This window comes from Canis lupus, chromosome Y (genome assembly GCF_048164855.1).
Source record: "Canis lupus baileyi chromosome Y, mCanLup2.hap1, whole genome shotgun sequence".
Taxonomy (NCBI): Eukaryota; Metazoa; Chordata; class Mammalia; order Carnivora; family Canidae; genus Canis; species Canis lupus.
In genome coordinates, this window is record NC_132877.1 from 8,109,231 (window position 1) to 8,124,743 (window position 15,513).

Sequence of the window (15,513 nt, forward strand, 5' to 3'; positions counted from 1 at the left end):
CCCCCCTCAGTGCCTGTCACCCAGTCACCCCCATGCCCCGCCCACCTCTTTCCACCACCCCTTGTTTGAAGTGTTAGAAGTGTTTCATATTCTGTCTCCCTTTCTGATATTTCCCACTCATTTTTTCTCCTTTCCCCTTTATTCCCTTTCACTATTTTTCTTTCCAATTTTTTGTTGGATGCTTATATTGCAATGTATTTCCTTCAGAACTGTTTTTGCTGCATCCCAAAGATTTTGAATGGTTTTATCTTCATTCTCATTAGTTTCCTTGAATCTTTTAAATTTTCCTCTAATTTCCTGGTTGACCTTTTCATCTTTTAGCAGGATTGTCTTTAACCTCCACATGTTTGTACTTTTTCCAAACGTCTTCTTTGATTTAGTTCTAGTTTCAAAGCATTTTGGTCTGAAATATGCAGGGGAGGATCCCAATCTTTTGGTATCCGTTAAGACCTGATTTGTGACCCAGTATGTGGTCTCTTCTGGAGAAAGTTCCTTGTGCACTTGAGAAGAATGTGTATTTTGTTGCATTTGGATGTAATGTTCTGTAAATATCCGTGAAATCCATCTGGTCCAGTGTGTCATTTAACACTCTTGTTTCTTTGGGGATATGATCTTTAATTTTGACCTGATTAGAACTAAATTCTGCAGACATCTGGGTTTCTGGGCTTATCTTTCCCCACCCCCTTTAAAGACCCACTGGTTATTCCAGGCTCCTCCCCATTGTAAGGTCAGGTGGTGAGCAACTTCAGTTCTATCTGCAGTCATAATTCCCCTCTGACAGGAAATTAACATCCATAGGTTTTCTGAGATCAGAATATGGATAGGGAGGGCATACTGTCTGGCTACCACCACGTGTTAAAGTTGATGTGTTCATTTTATCCCTTTTTTCCCTATTTCCTTTCTTGGTGAACAGACTCATCTTGATATTCTTCTGCTTGATTACCTTTGTCAGGCATTTGGATACATCCTTGATTCTTCCTTCTTCCTCAGTTCCCCAGTTTAATCCATTGCCAGGTTCTGTGTAGCTCTGTCCTCCACACCTGGAGACCTAGTCTTTGGATATATTTGAAGGGCCGCTATTTTAGGTGATAGAGAAATTGAGCAGACAGACAGACACACACACACACACACACACACGGCAGGTGCTTCATTTGTATTACTGCCTGGAGTTCTAAGTAATACCTGTTCTGCGGATGGAGGAAAGGTAGAAGAGATTGCAGAACTTTAAAAAAATTTTTTTAAATCATTGTTATAGAGCTACACTGTCTGATACACAGGCGGCTACTTAAGTTTAAATTTAAATTAATTAAAATTAGATTCAAAAATTTAGATCTGCAGGCACAATAGCCAACAGTGGCTACCACATTGGACAGTGCAGTTACAGATGCATTCCCTTTGTGAGACACTTCACCTTCCAGTTTTGCCTGTAGAATCAAATTCTTACATTAGTCCTTCACCTGCTGTGAATTCAAATTTTTGGCAGTTCAGTTTCTGCCCAACTGGAGTGTTTATGACGTTACCTTTAGGTGATACTTCCTTCAGTTCCATTTCTGTTTACTCTCACCTTATAATGACACAATGCAAGCATGGAAATGAGAGTTAGCTTCCTTACATGTGTATTGTTTTCTGCTACTACTTAAATGTTTGTGCTGAAGAAATTGAGTGCTTCCCTTGGCAGACTCCAACTGTGAAACCAATTCCAGTTAATGACATCTTGTCAACTTTGTTCAAATTTAAAGCTGTCATTCCTCTCCCCCTTGAGAATACCTTTCAATCTTGAGAATTGCTGCTAATTCTCTTGGTTTGGGGGAGCTTTCATATCATTCCTACCTGTCTTGTTATCCAGATTTACTATTTGGGCTTTTTCTGCATCTTTCCCTAAGACTCTCCCTGTAAAGGATCAGATTGTTTCTGTCTCAACTGCTCAACTCTGTCATTGTGTTGTTGGGCAAAGACCACCTTCAGCAACAATAAAAGGATGGGAGGCCAGATAATTGGCCTGCAGGCTGTAATGTGCCAATGCCTGACCAAAATAACATCCATTTATTTATTCATTTATTCATTTATTTATTTATTTGTTTGTTTGTTTGTTTGTTTATTTATTTAAGGTTTTATTTATTCAGGATAGGCATGGAGAGAGAGAGAGAGAGAGGCAGAGACACAAGCAGAGGGAGAAGCAGGCTCCATGCCGGGAACCTGACGCCCACTCGATCCCGAGACTCCAGGATTGCACCCTGGGCCAAAGGCAGGTGCCAAACCGCTGAGCCACCCAGGGATCCCCCAAAATAACATTTTAAATCCTTTTTACCTCATCATGCCCAAAGAGTGGCCTATTTGCCTTTCTTCCAGTCATGGGCCTTCCATTTCCAAAGTTAAAAGTGCCAGTTCTTCCTTGATTTCCTTAACAAAAGGTTATATTCATTAGGAAATATATTTCAGGGAGGCCTATGGGAGCATCTGACTTTGGCTTAGGGTGTGATCCTGGAGTCCCAGGATCGAGTGTGCCTTGGGTTCTGGGATGGAGTCCTACATTGGGCTCCCTGCATGGAGCCTGCCTCTCCCTATGCCTGTGTCTCTGCTTCTCTCTCTCTCTTTTTCTCTGTGTCTCTCATAAATAAATAAATAAAATCTTAAAAAGAAAAAGGAAATACATTTCAGATTTTCTGATGGTCTCTGTAAAACAGAGTACTAATGAGGCCCGAAGAGCCCTGGGCTCTGACACATCTCACTGTACATTCTCTGAGATCGTATACTCTTAGTTTACCAGATTTCTGCCCCTCATGGAGGCCTTAAGAGTCAGTCAGCACATCTCCATTTACACGTGCTCCTCCATGTTGTTCTTCCTCCTATGAGCCAGGTACTGTACCTCGTGCTTCATATGTATTAGGTTGCATAATCCTCAAAGTCACTGTAAGGGATCTGTGATTGTTAGCTCTATTTCAATGAAGAGGAAACTGACATTGGGAGTTTAAGGGCTGTGCCTGTAGTCACATTACTAGTGAGTGGCAAAGCTAGCTCTGAACCTAACTTTGTCCTATTCCAAAGACGCTATGCTAAAAATATATGTATACATACACAAATCCTTCTACCCATCTGTCTGTCCATCCAGATTTTGTGCTAAAAGCCATACAATCCCTGATGCCCACCTTCAACATGCCCCCTGAACACCTTCTCTTCATTTCCTTAGCAAACTTATGAACACCAGTTTTAACACTTTTTAATGCATCAGATGTCTTTCTATTTGGATTATGGTTTCTTCCATCTTTTCTAGAATACAAAATTATATCTTCCTTTCTAATTTTTTAAAGATTTTATTTTTTTAGCTAATCTCTATATCCAACATGGACTTGAACTCATGATCCCAACATTAGGAGTCACACACTTCACCAATTGAGCCAGGCTAGATGCCCCATGTCTTTCTTTCTTTATGACATGAATGTTTCTTTTTCTTTCTTTAGGACATGAATGTTTGAGGAAGTATATCATAAGCCCCTGCATTTGCAGAGACTTAGATTTGTAGCAGATGGTCTTCAGCTAGGAAGAAAACAAAGTCAGCATCCTTTATTAATTTTTCCTTGTGTTAGTGCTAACAATGCTAATTGGTCCAGCCCCAAGTTTGGCCCAGCTCCTTCTGAATGTTCCAGACTCTCAGGTCACAAGAATGTTTTTACGATTTTGTATTGAGATCTTCCAGTTTCCCTATGAAAATAAAGTACTGCATTCTACAGAACATATCACAGACAAAATTTGTACAGTCCCAAAGCCATATGTCTATGGCAGTAGACTGGAAAACATGACAATGTTAGGGGGCTCTTCTATAGTGTCAGGTTAGGTAAAAACTGAATTCTAGACTTCTTGTTAACCATTTTTTGTTTTCAGTATGGAGTACTAAAAATAATGTATTTTCACTTAACTAGGAGGTATATATTGAAGACAATGTTTGGGAGCATCTACTTTGTAATTGTTGGCCACCGTGATAATCCAGTTTTCAAAACGGTATTTTTGCCAGAATCCAAAGTGCGTATGGAATCTTAAAAAATTCTGTAAGAATTGTTATGCTGTTGTAATGATAATGGTGTCGCATTATTGTACAACTGGAAGAGATCTGGACAGATGAGGTAATGAATCCAACCAGAGCAAATGAGCTTGTTCTGCAGTCCTACAGGTTGATAGAAGGGAACATCCTCTTAGTTCTTGATTCATCCTTTAATTCAGCACACATTTGGCACATACTAGCAGGATGCTCAGGGTCTCTTCTCTGATAATGTAGTTCACTGTGTCAGTCATCCAAAAAAGCTGCTCCCTCAGCACTTAGAAAAATAGTCCACCTGTTATGGGACTGGAAAAACATTTTTTATGACTGGGAGTGCCACGAGAGCCCATTGTGGAGCTCTTTGTGTGAATTACCTTTTCATTAGGCTACACATAGTAGGTCCGAATACAACCTGAGAGGGTTAAAAGAGACCCTTGCTTCCACGTCCTGCTGCCCCTGAGAATATGTCCTGCTGCCGCTGAAAACACAGCAATTTTCAGTGGCCTGCATCCTGACCTACTGCCTGGGTTTTTCCCGCATGCTGTCCTCCCCAGTGATACAACCCAACTTTCTTGTTGCCAGTAATGGTTCCAGAAAAACAAGCTTGGCTCAAGAACATGCTATTTAGAGTAAAGGTAGAATCCATAGTTGAGAGGGGGTGGGGCAACATGGCAGAAGAGTAGGGTCCCCAAGTCACCTGTCCCCACCAAATTACCTAGATAAGCTTCAAATCATCCTGAAAATCTATGAATTTGGCCTGAGATTTTTTTTTTTAATTTTTTTATTTATTTATGATAGGCACACAGTGAGAGAGAGAGAGGCAGAGACATAGGCAGAGGGAGAAGCAGGCTCCATGCAGGGAGCCCGACGTGGGATTCGATCCCGGATCTCCAGGATCGCACCCTGGGCCAAAGGCAGGCGCCAAACCGCTGCGCCACCCAGGGATCCCTCAGCCTGAGATTTAAAGAGAGAACATCTGGAATGCTACAGGGATAAGAGTTCGAATTTCTATCAAGGTAGGAAGACGGGTAAAAAAGAAAGAAAGAAAGAAAAGGCATCTAAAAGGGAGGGGTCCCACGAGGAGCCGGGCTAAGGCCGGGGCGAGTGTCCCAGGACAGGAAAGACCTCCTGGAGAAGCAGGAGTTTCACCAATCTTCCTGCAGGGAGAGTCACTCACAGGGAGTTAGAGCAGGATCCCAGGAGGACGGGGATGCCCTCAGGCTCCCAGGGGCACTAACAGAGCACCTGAGAGCCCTGGGGAGAGCGCACCACACCCCGCGGCCTAACTCCCTAAAGGGCTGCAGCAAGCACACAGCTGGACCCAGGGGCTGGACCCAGGAGCAGCTGTGAGGCGGCTCGGCAGAGGCTCCACATGGATTGGGCCACGCAGGCCCGGGAGCTGAGGGCGCTGGGGACACAGCCCAAGATCCGGTGCTCCTTCCGGGACAAGCAGAAGCCAGGAGGGCACAGACACCAAGGACACTCCTGCCCCAGGCTGAACAGATCAGCGGCCCCGCCCCGGGAACGTCCAGGACCCTGCAGACTGAGAGTTCCATAGTTACTGCGGGAACAGAATCCAGGGCTCCAGAGCTGGCAGCTGCCACTGTCGTTGTTCCTCCTGGAGCCTCACAGGATAAACAACCTCCACTGAGCCTCATGATGGCCTCACTGGGTAAACAGCTGAAAAATCTTTTACTGAGCCCTGCAACAGGCAGGGGGCTGAGCAGCTCCCCCAGGTGCTAACACTTGAGAATCAGCACAACAGGCCCCTCTCCCAGAAGACCAGCTAGACAGAAAGGGGAAAAACAAATTATTGACCAAACAGCACTGGAAAGTTCCAGGGGAAGTCAAGGGACTTACAGTATACAGAATCAGAGGATACACCCCCTTGGTTTTTTTTGTTTGTTTTTTTATTTTTGTTTGCTCCCCCCCACCTTTATTCTTTTTCTTTTATTTTTCTTGTTTATTTCTCTTGCTTTTTCTTTTTTTTTTTTCTTTTTCTTTTCTTCTTTCTCTTCTCTTTTTCTCATTTTCCCAATAGAACTTGTTTTTGACCACTCTGCACTGAGCAAAATGACTAGAAGGAAAAAGTCACCTCAAAAGAAAGAATCAGAAACAGTTCTCTCTCCCACAGAGTTACAAAACTTGGATTACAATTGAATGTCAAAAAGCCAATTCAGAAGCACTATTATAAAGCTACTGGTGGCTCTAGAAAAAAGCATAAAGGACTCAAGAGACTTCATGACTGCAGAATTTAGATCTAATCAGGCAGAAATTAAATATCAGTTGAATGAGATACAATCCAAACTAGAGGTCCTAACCACGAGGGTTAATGAGGTACAAGAACGAGTGAGTGACATAAAGGACAAGTTGATGGCAAAGAGGGAAACTGAGGAAAAAAGAGACAAACAATTTAAAGATCATGAGGATAGATTACAGGAAATAAGTGACAGCCTGAAGAAGAAAAATCTATGTTTAATTGGGGTTCCCGAGGGCACCAAAAGGGACAGAGGTCCAGAATATATATTTGAACAAATCATAGCTGAAAACTTTCCTAACCTGGGAATGGAAATAGGCATTCAGATCCAGGAAATAAGAGATACCCCCCTAAAATCAATAAAAGCCGTTCAACACCTCGACATTTAATAGTGAAGCTTGCAAATTCCAAAGATAAAGAGAAGATCCTTAAAGCAACAAGAGACAAAGCCCTAACTTATATGGGGAAAAGTATTAGATTAATGGCAGACCTCTCCACAGAAACCTGGCAGGCCAGAAAGAACTCTCATTTCTCCTAAGTGAGAAAAACATGCAGCCAACGATACTTTATCCAGCAAGGCTCTCATTCAGAATAGAAGGAGAGATAAAGAGCTTCCAAGACAGGCGGGAACTGAAATAATATGAGACCTCCAAACCAGCTCTGCAAGAAATTTTTAAGGGGGACTCTTAAAATTCCCCTTTAAGAAGAAGTCCAATGGAACAATCCACAAAAACAGGGACTGAATAGGTATCATGATGACACTAAACTCATATCTGTCAATAGTAACTCGAACGTTAATGGGCTTAATGACCCCATCAAAAGGCCCAGAGTGTCGGACTGGAAAAAAGCAGGACCCAACTATTTGCTGTCTACAAGAGACTCATTTTAGACAGAAGGACAATTACAGCCTGAAAATCAAAGGTTGGAGAATCATGTACTATTCAAAAGGTCTCCAAAGAAAGGAGGGTAGCCATCCTTCTATCAGACAAACTAAAATTTACCCGGAAGACTGTAGTGAGAGATGAAGAGGGATACTATATCATACTTAAAGGATCTATCCAACAAGAGGACTTAACAATTATCAATAGATATGCCCTGAATGTGGGAGCTGCAAAATATATCAATTAATAAGCAAAGTTAAGAAATACTTAGATAATAATAAACTTATACTTGGTGACTTCAGTGTAGTGCTTTCTACACTCGATAGGTATTCTAAAAACATCTCCAAAGAAACGAGAGCTTTAAATGATACACTGGACCAGATGGATTTCACAGATATCTACAGAACTTTACATCCAAACGCAACTGAATACACATTCTTCTCAAGTGCACATGGAACTTTCTCCAGAATAGACCACATACTGGGTCACAAATCGGGTCTGAACCGATACCAAAACATTGGGATCGTCCCCTGTGTGTTCTCAGACCATAATGCCTTAATATTAGAACTGAATCACAACAAGAAGTTTGGAAGGACCTCAAACACATGGAGGTTAAGGACCGTCTTGCTAAAAGATGGAAAGGTCAACCAGGAAGTTAAAGAAGATTTTAAAAGATTCATGGAAACTAAGGAGAATGAAGATACAACTGTTGAAATCTTTGGGATACAGCAAAAGCAGTCCTGAGGGGGTAATACATCTCAATACGAGCATGCATCCAAAAACTGGAAAGAACTCAAATACAAAAGCTAACCTTGCACCTAAAGGAGTTAGAGAAAAAACAGCAAATAGATCCTACACCCAGCAGAAGAAGAAAGTTAATAAAGATTCGAACAGAACTCACCGAAATCGAGACCAGAAGAAGAGATCTGTGGAACAGATCAATAAACCAGGAGTTGGTTCTTTGAAAGAATTAATAAGATAGATAAACCATTAGCCAGCCTTATTAAAAAGAAAAGAGAGAAGACTCAAATTAATAAAATCATGAATGAGAAAGGAGAGATCACTACCAACACCAAGGAAATACAAACGATTTTAAAAACATAATATGAACAGCTATACATTAATAAATTAGACAATCTAGAAGAAATGGAAGCATTTCTAAAAACCACAAACTACCAAAACTGGAACTGGAAGAAATAGAAAACCTGAACAGGCCAATAACCAGGGAGGAAATTGAAGCAGTCATCAGAAATCTCCCAGGACACAAAAGTCCAGGGCCCGATCACTTCCCTGGGGAAATCTATCAAACGTTTAGAGAAGAAACTGTACCTATTCTACTAAAGCTGTTTGGAAAGATGGAAAGAGATGGAATGCTTCAAACTCGCTCTATGAAGCCAGCATCACCTTAATTCCAAAACCAAAGACCCCACCAAAAAGAATTACAGACCAATATCCCTGATGGTCTTGGATGCAAACATTCTCAACAAGATACTAGCCAACAGGATACAACAATACATTAAGAAGATTATTCACCATGACCAAGTAGGATTTATCCCTGGGATTGAAGGCTGGTTCAACATTTGTAAAACAATCAATGTGATTCATCATATCAGCAAGAGAAAAAAACAAGAACCATATGATCCTCTCAATAGATGCAGAGAAAGCATTGACAAAATATAGCATGCATTCCTGATCAAAACTCTTCAGAGTGTAGGGATAGAGGGAACATTTCTCAACATCCGTCTACAAAAAGCCCACAGCAAATATTCTCAATGGGGAAGCACTAGGAGCCTTTCCCCTAAGATCAGGAACAAGACATGGTTGTCTGCTCTCACCACTGGTATTCAACATAGTACTCGAAGTCCTAGCCTCAGCAATCAGACAACAAAAAGAAATTAAAGGCATTGAAATTGGCAAAGAAGAAGTCACTCTCCCTCTTCGCCAATGACATGTACTCTAAATTGAAAACCCAAAGACTCCACCCCAAGATTGCTAGAACTCATACATATTCGACAAAGGAGGAAAGACTATCCACTGGAAAAAAGGCAGTGTCTTCAATCAGTGGCGCTGGGAAAATTGGATATCCACATGCAGAAGAATGAAACTAAACCACTCCCTTGCACCATACACAAAGATAAACTCAAAATGGATAAAAGATCTAAATGTAAGACAAGATTCCAGCAAAATCCTAGAGGAGAACACAGGCAACACCCTTTGGAACTCGGTCACAGTAACTTCTTGGAAGATACATCCAGGAAGGCAAAAGAAACAAAAGCAAAAATGAACTATTGGGACTTCCATCAGGATAAGAAGCTTTTGCACAGCAAAGGATAGAGTCAAGAAAACTAAAAGACAACCTACAGAATGGGAGAAGATATTTGTAAATGATGTATCAGATAAACAGCTATTTTCCAAGATCTCTAAAGAACTTACTAACTCAACAGCAAATAAACAATCCAATCATGAAATGGGCAAAAGACATGAAGAGATCTCACAGAGGAAGACACAGACATGGCCAACAAGCACATGAGAAAATGCTCTGCATCCCTTGCCATCAGGGAAATACAAATCAAAAGCACAATGAGATACCACTTCACACCAGTAAGAATGGAGAAAATTAACAAGGCAGGAAACCACAAATGTTGGAGAGATGCGGAGACATCTTGCACTGTTGGTGGGAATGTGAACTGGTCCAGCCACTCTGGAAAACTCTGTGGAGGTTCCTCAAAGAGTTAAAAATAGATCTGCCCTACAACCCAGCAGTTGCACTGCTGGAGATTTATTCCAAAAATACTGATGCAATGAAACGCCAGGACATCTGCACCTCAATGTTTATAGCAGGAATGTGCACAATAGCCGAACTGTGGAAGGAGCCTCGGTTTCCATCTAAAGATGAATGGATAAAGATGTGGTTTATGTATACAATGGAATATTACTCATCCATTAGGAATAACAAATATCCACCTTTTGCTTCAACATGGATGGAACTTGAGCGTATTATGCTGAGTGAAATAAGTCAATCGGAGAAGGACAAATATTATGTGGTCTCATCCATTTTGGGAATATAAAAAATAGTGAAAGGGAATAAAGGGGAAAGGAGAAAAAAATAAGTGGGAAATACTGGAGAGGGAGACAGTACATGAAAGACTCCTAACTCTGGGAAACGAACTAGGGGTGTTGGAAGGGGAGGTGGGCGGGGGGTGGGGGTGACTGGTTGGTGGGTACTTGACGGTATGAGCACTGGGTGTTATTCTGTATGTTGACAAGTTGAACACCAATAAAAATAAATTTATTAAAAAAAGAAACGCCTAATATCCACCATTTGTTTTGACGTTGATGGAACTGGAGGGTATTTGTCTGAGTGAAATAAGTCAATCGGAGAAGGACAAACATTATATGGTTTCATTCATTTCGGGAATATAAAAAATTGTGAACTGGAATAAAGGGGAAAAGAGAAAAACTAAGTGGGAAATATCAGAAAGGGAGACTGAATATGGAAGACTTGTAACTCTGGGAAACGAACTAGGGGTCGTGGAAGGCGAGTTGAATGGGGGTTTGGGGTTTACTGGGTGGTGGGCACTGAGGTGCGGACTTGACGGGATGAGCACTGGGTGTTATTCTGTATGTTGGCAAATTGAACACCAATACAAAATAAATTTATTATTAAAAATAAAAAATCCAGTGATGGCTGCCTGGGTGGCTCAGCTGTTGAGCGCCTGCCTGAGGGCCAGGGCATAATCCTGGAGTCCCAGCATCGAGTTCTGCGTCGGGCTCCTTGCATGGAGCCTGCTTCTCCCTCTGCCTGTGTCTCTGCCTTTCTCTATCTCATGAACAAATAAATCTTATGAAGAAAATAAATAAATAAAAAGAATTCAGAGATGAGAATACCTGGGGCCCTTCCATCTTTCTGTACTAGTCCATGTTGCTAATAAATTGCTGACAGGTTATACTCCCTGGGGAGTTGTGTTATACTCTCCCAACTCTAAAAAATAAGCTTTAATGTCCTTTAAGACAAGAATTGATTTTTGAAATTAATTGTATTGAATAATGCCCCGTGTGTGATGCTTTTCAACTGTTTAAATCTTACCACTAAAATAAGATAGGGATTTGGTTAAGGTACGCTCTATCAGGTACTATCAGGGTTACATATTTTTCCTCACATTCCTGTGAGCAGATTGCTCCTATTAAAACTTCGTTTTGATTCATCCTTGTAGCAGTTGTTGCTTTGTGGTACAGGGCTACTTACATAGTTTCTGTGGAACTGTGGCAGGCAAAGCTGTGAGTATAAAAACAGTTTATTGATTCAGCATAATACCCTCCAGTTCCATCCACGTTGAAGCAAATGGTGGGTATTTCTCATTTCTTTTTTTTTTCTTCTTTTTTTTATTTTATTTTATTTATGATAGTCATACAGAGAGAGAGAGAGAGGAGCAGAGACATAGGCAGAGGGAGAAGAAGCAGGCTCCGTGCACCAGGAGCCTGACGTGGGATTCGATCCCGGGTCTCCAGGATCGCGCCCTGGGCCAAAGGCAGGCGCCAAACTGCTGCGCCACCCAGGGATCCCTATTTCTCATTTCTAATAGCTGAGTAATATATGTTGAGTGAAATAAGTCAATTGGAGAAGGACAAACATTGTATGTTCTCATTCATTTGGGGAATATAAATAATAGTGAAAGGGAATAGAAGGGAAGGGAGAAGAAATGGGTAGGAAATATCAGAAAGAGAGACAGAACATAAAGACTCCTAACTCTGGAAAATGAACTAGGGGTGGTGGAAGGGGAGGAGGGCAGGGGGTGGGGGAGAATGGGTGACAGGCACTGAGGGGGGCACTTGACGGGATGAACACTGGGTGTTATTCTGTATGTTGGCATATGTTGGCAAATTTAACACCAATAAAAAATAAATTTATTTAAAAAAAAAAAACACAATTTGTTGCACGCCTCAACCTTAGTTCTTTTCTCTTGCTACCACTGACCTTCTAAAGAATTTCTACATTTTTCTTCCAATCTTGTGATTCTTCATCCATGTGTAAATCAATGGAAAACACTGCTGTAAGCCAGACACAAAATACACCCATTTCTCCAAGAATTAAATTAGCTTTCTCATGGTGATGTGATGAAGTAAACATGCCTGATCTGAGGAAGGCAACTGGCAGCCTTCCTCCAGCCCAGTCACAAACAGCCTCCTCAGCAAAGAGGTCATAATAAGTTTCCTTTCCCAGGGCTATCATCATAGAACACACAAAACCGGGTGCCTTCAAGTAAAAGCAGCTCATTGTCACACAGGTCTGGAGTCCAGAAGTCCAAGAAGAACGTGTCAGCAGGCCAGGCCCCTTATGAAGGTGCTGGGGGAACATCTGGTCCAGGCCCCTCTCCTAGCTTCTGAAGATCTCTTGTCTTTACATGGCATTCTCCCTATGTGTCTGTCTCTAAATTCCCCTCTTTTATAAGTACACCAGTGATACTGGATTAGGGGCCAATCTACTCTAGCTCTAGCCATCCTACTCTTGCCATGACCTCTTTCTAAATGACACCACATTTTGAGGTCCTGAGTGGGGTGGGGATGGTTAGGACATGAACATAAGAATTCAGTTCAACGCATTAACAGAAATGTTCTTTGAAAATTTTATTTAATAAAGAATCCCTCAGGACTAAGACTTTTAGGTTGTGAATTCCCTCTCTCCTCTATGGTGGGACAGTCCCATCAATAAACCCACAAGAAGGACATTCAGCTCTGACAGGACTGTCTCCCCCTGTTGAGTCGTGACCCCCTGCCACTCCCAGGTACCCTGTCCCATAAGCTTCATTCCCCTGAAAGAGGCCTATGCCAAGCTTCTAAGAGTACTACCTCACCTCTCTCCACTGTTCATCAAGTGTCATGGACCCAAAGGCCTTCCCTGCCCTTTTCCCCTAATGACCCTGAGACCTACACCATCATTTTTGTGTAACTCTCTTTTATCACCTCCTTGGCTCTCCATCCTATGTAAATTGCTGTCCTTTTGCCATAACAACTTACGGATTTTTTTCGTGTCTTCCTCTAACAAGATGTGAATGTCTTTAAAGCAGAATGTCTTTTTTTAACCTACTATTCTTTCCTCACATGCTTAAATGATTACAAAACTTGGTAACTTCTTTCTTACAAAATTAAAATAATCCATATAGCTTTTTTAATGTATTTCACTAAGTCATTGGCTGTTTCTGTTTGTTGAGTTTTAGACACCAAATTAAAAAGAATATGATGTAAAAAAAAAAAAAAGAATATGATGTGAAAACAGTTAAGATCTTTAAGTCTCGTGACAGTAATAAGTCAAAACAGAACTCCCACCCCTAAGAAAATTACATATAGAATTTCTAGAATAAAATGTTAGCATTCTTGATGCTGTCTGGAAAGTTAATCTGGTGCTACTCACATTGTCATCCAGGATGTCATCATCTCAACCAGTTCATAGCTCATGCTACTCTACCTCGTAGATGAGAATATGTGGCTGTCGAACAACACGTACTTGAAGACTGTGGACAAGTTCAACGAGTGGCTTGTTTCGGCATTTGTTACTGCAGGTCATATCCTTATCATTTAAATAAAGACCTCTAACTAAAGGTTGGGGTAACAAACTAGAACAACACAGGACATAGATGCCGGAGTCCAAGTCTGGACTTCAAAGGGTAAATTGCCATTTACAGGGCTACTTTTATTTTTTTAGGGGAAAAAAATCTCACATTTTGTTTAACAGATCATTTTAAAACCAAATCTCATATAAAACTAAAGTTAATCTGAACCATAGAGTTAATTTTACTTTGTTCTGTAGTTATTTTGTAACTAATAATTTTTCTGTAGAAAATTATGTCCTCTTAAAATGAAATTAACATAACTTCAGACCCAGTTTACATATTCAGCTTTTCCATCACCAAATACAATGCATGTGACTCATTTTTTAAGGATATTGTATCACCTGACTACTTTTCATTTTTCATTTCTATTAAGATTATACCTTAATTCTTTCACATGGAGATTTATTATGCTTCATGACATAAGACAAGATGGAATAAAGAACTTCTTTACCGATGTCTGTGATTTATCCATAAAGGTATGGTATGTTCTATGACTTTTTAATGTGATTGTAAAAGGGGATTTTGACTTTGACAAGAAACTGGCCTGTTGCAGTAACTCCTTCATACTGCTATTTTCATCTCAGACTAGCTCTCCTTCAGTCAGAACAATCCCTGCAAACTCCCTCCTCAGGCAAGTCTTCACTGCCAGGCTACCATATATTTAGGACAGAACTGATTGTAGTTACTTTTAAATTGGTTTCAGTTTCCCCCTTTGGGCATAGATGGTAGTTCATATGAGGGAACTCTAAAAAGAAGGAAGCAGGTTACAGAAGGAAATTGCTTCATAATTTTAATCTAAAATGTTCTCCATCTACTCTACAAGGAACTTAAATGCAACAAATACAGATCGTAAACTGACAGAAGTCTACCGAATAGTCTCTCAAGGAGAGTGGTTTCACTCCCATATCTTGATAATTAGAAAAAATAGTACTAGAATGTTTGTGGTTAAAATGCAGTGCTAATAATATGTTCTTATGAATTTAAATGTTTTGTACTTAGATAAGATTTTTTGCATACCCACATAGTAATATTCCTAATCAGAATTAGCAAATAAAAATATTTAGCCTGCTTCTGAAGATGGACCACATCAAGTAAGGTGTTAAAAACTGGTTAACTCCTTTTCCTTATTATAGTGATTCCATTTAACAGTTCTCTCACATATAATACACTCATTTCGCTATTTTAGAAACTGATCACAGCCTTGTCAAAGGACAGTACTAAAAAATTACTACATAAGTGAAACTTAATAACAATGTGGTATACCTTTTTTTTATTTTTAATTGTGGGCATATGCTGGATTTTTAGTTTTATGTGGGGCCTTATAGTTTAAACCATGTATTTATAATTAATATTTATAATTATAAATAATTATATTAATATGAGTACATTGCCATTTCACACATAGGGTGAATCCTGAAACTTCACTTAGCATATATTGGCAACACTTACACCAGCATTGGTTTTGCCAAGGGACTTCTCAAGACAAACACCAAGACACAAACCTCCTGAAGGGGGCATTACTCTTTACCCATGGAATGTTTTTGTTGAAACTTTAAAATGTGGTCTTCAGACTTTTGTTTTGGATGTCTTTGATGATTTAATTTAGAACTTTAAAATAATTTCCTTCTAAACATCTGTGATTTGTCATCCTTTGTACTTTGACAAGCTCACTAATACCTTCTTCTTTCCTTGTTTGCAATGAATCCATTTTATGAACCCAATTCTCCTAATCGA

General features: G+C 40.4%; 1 long non-coding RNA gene across 6 annotated transcripts in view; it reads left to right on the forward strand.

Annotated features, from left to right (window-relative positions):
* LOC140629071 (uncharacterized) overlaps positions 1 to 15,513 on the forward strand; it is a 92,836-nt gene that overhangs the window by 13,245 nt on the left and 64,078 nt on the right. For 5 of the 6 annotated variants that reach the window (XR_012026934.1, XR_012026937.1, XR_012026936.1 and 2 more), the window contains exons 2-4: positions 4,832 to 5,049; positions 13,593 to 13,833; positions 14,153 to 14,255. This is a non-coding gene — a long non-coding RNA (uncharacterized lncRNA). Of the gene's footprint in view, positions 1 to 4,831; positions 5,050 to 13,592; positions 13,834 to 14,152; positions 14,256 to 15,184; positions 15,411 to 15,513 lie in introns of those variants that run through there. The other variant, XR_012026932.1, reaches the window with a different exon arrangement.